General features: G+C 47.3%; 1 long non-coding RNA gene across 1 annotated transcript; it reads right to left on the bottom strand.

Annotated features, from left to right (window-relative positions):
* Positions 1-346: 346 nt before the first annotated feature.
* Positions 347-2,345, bottom strand: Gm38868. Its single transcript, XR_869316.1, has 3 exons — positions 2,318-2,345; positions 484-581; positions 347-375 (listed from the first exon to the last, which is right to left on the bottom strand). It is a non-coding gene; the product is annotated as a predicted gene, 38868 (long non-coding RNA).
* Between the last annotated feature and the right edge of the window lie 265 nt (positions 2,346-2,610).

Here is a 2,610-nt window from a genome sequence, read left to right as displayed (position 1 = left end):
TAGAGCATCAGACTTTTAATCTGAGGGTCCAGGGTTCAGGTCCCTGTTCGGGTGCCAAAATGTTCCGGCCGCCAGCAGCTCGCAACAAGAACGGTTCGACTGAGAAGGCTACTCGAGCTGTAAGAGAGGAACCTAGACGGGGCGAAAGAAGAAACGGAGCTAAGACAAATTCATTCTGATCAAAGCTCAAATTTTATTGTTGCGACACTAGTTATGAAGGAAGGGGGAGGGGACCCGATTCCCGCCGAATAATCTCGGATCCAGTAGAAAGGTGAGCACGTGTGTGTCTCCGAACAGCAAAGCGGCAGGTTCCAGCAGTGGGCGTGGCAGAACGAATGAGCAGGAAGCTCCACCCCTGAGCTAGCAGGTTTCAGGCTGGGGGAGGGGAGACTACATTAGGGGTTTGTCTTAGTTTCTTTTCTATTGCTATCACAAAACAGCACAACCATGCAACTTATAAAAGACATTTAATTTGGGGCTTACTGTTCCAAAGGGTGGGACACAGGTGTGTATCACCATGCCTGGCACCTTAGCTCTGCAAGATATGCTGAGATTTTGAATGTTGCTGTCTCAGCTTAAGTCTGTAGAAGGAACCAGAAGACAGTTAATGGTATAGACTTGAAAGGCAAATTTTCAGATTTCAAACATCTGAAGAGAGAGAGGGAGAGAGAGAGAGAGAGAGAGAGAGAGAGAGAGAGAGAGAGAGAGAGTAGTGTGTGTGCCTGTGGAGGCCAGAAGAGGGTCTCATGGAATTAACAGGCCATTGTGAGCCTGTAGTGTTGGTGCTGGAAACTGGACTCTGACAATCTAGAAGTGCAGCCGGTATTTTTAACCACAAGGCCATCTCTCTAGACTCCAAAATTCTGTGTTCTAATTGAGATCCTAGTTCCCAGAGGTTTTCCTAGGAAGGCCTAAAATAAAGAAAAGCATATCTCTGTCCACTGCCCTGTCTCCAGAGGGTAAAATCTCATCATTGATGACTTGTTCCTTTGATTAAATACATTAAGATGCTCCTGTGACTGGCACTTAGTCATTCAATGGTTAGAAATGGTTTATTGAATCCTTCTGTGTGTATCAAGTTGATCCCCAGGCATGGGAAAATGTGGGGTTTGTAGAAAGCTTTTAAGGTGGGGAAAAGACAATGTGTTGGGAAGAAGAGAGAGGGCCTGGGCTAGCCATGGCCAGGAGGAAGAGCAGAGGAGTAAGCAACCTGGGATTGGATGGAAGAGAGGGCCCAGCTGATTGCATGATGAGAGTCGAGCCAAAAGCCTTGTGACCGGTGGCTTGGGATCTGTTTCTGGCACAGGGGAAAGACAGGGTACTTTCCAGCTCCCTTCATTATGCTGCTCACATGGTTTGACCCTTCCCCTCCCTCTACACTGCAAGAATACTCACAGCACCAGTAACCTCTGCACCCCTCAGTCTTGGGGAGGAGGGATTTACCCAAACTCTATTGAACCATGGACTCTCAGTGCCTTGGAACCTGCTCTGCCCTGAAAGTTGGCAGGAACCCATCACCCACCATGTTATTCTTGTATAAACTGAGGACGTGACTCCTCCACAGTATGGTTGAGGGGGTGGTTTTTATTGTAGACATTATTGTAGGTGTGTGTGTGTGTGTGTGTGTGAGAGAGAGAGAGAGAGAGAGAGAGAGAGAGAGAGAGAGAGAGAGAGAGAGAAAGAGAGAGAGAGAGAGACAGACAGACAGAGACAGACAGACAGAGAGAATAGTCAGAGGCATTAAGAAGAGTCCATAGCAGAAAGAGAGAGAGAAAGTAGTAGACTGAACATGGGCAACATCATGGACCTGAATAGTGCGGTTATATGAAGAAAGAGTAGCTGGGGGGAGGGTAGCCAGTAAGCCAGAGTTTGGGTGTGGGGAGGAGGTAAGAAGAGCTAGGATGTCAGCACGGACTCTGGAATGGGTAACAGTACTTGTGATACCGAGGGAGCCTGAAGGCCAGCGTGAACATTGGTGTGCTAATAGCTACCTTAGATAACTATTTGGCCAGTGAAAAGGGAAATGGCTCCCGTTGGAAGAAGGTATACAGCTTCACAAGAAATGCTGAATACCTGAGAAATGCTGGTTTTTTTCTAACTGCCAGAATTTTTGGACCTGATAGCCCAGTCCAGCATGATCTGTAATAATTTTGAAGAGTGGGGGGAAGCTGCCCCACTCTCTCCTGTTTAGCTCCTGTGATGGTTTGTATATTCTTGGACCTGGGAGTGGCACCATTTGGAGGAGTGGCCTTGTTGGAATAGGTGTGACCTGGTTGGAGTAGGTGTGTCACTGTGGGTATGGGCTTAATACTCTCACCCTAGGTGCCTGGAAGTCAGTCTTCCACTAGTAGCCTTTCGATGAAGACATAGAACTCTCAGCTCTGCCTGTGCCATGCCTGCCTGGATGCTTCCATGCTCCTGCCTTGATGATAACAGACTGAACCTCTGAACCTGTAAGCCAGCCCCAATTAAATGTTGTTTTTTATAAGACTTGCCTTGATCATGGTGTCTGTTCACAGCAGTAAAATCCTAACTAAGACAGCTCCTGAGTAAACGACACAAAGACATCAGAATTTATTAACAAGCTACAAACCTAAACTGGGCAGGTTC

This window comes from Mus musculus, chromosome 6, assembly GCF_000001635.26.
Source record: "Mus musculus strain C57BL/6J chromosome 6, GRCm38.p6 C57BL/6J".
NCBI classification, from domain to species: domain Eukaryota; kingdom Metazoa; phylum Chordata; class Mammalia; order Rodentia; family Muridae; genus Mus; species Mus musculus.
The sequence above is the reverse complement of the archived record's forward strand: the minus strand, read 5'-3'. Positions and strand labels throughout refer to the sequence as shown.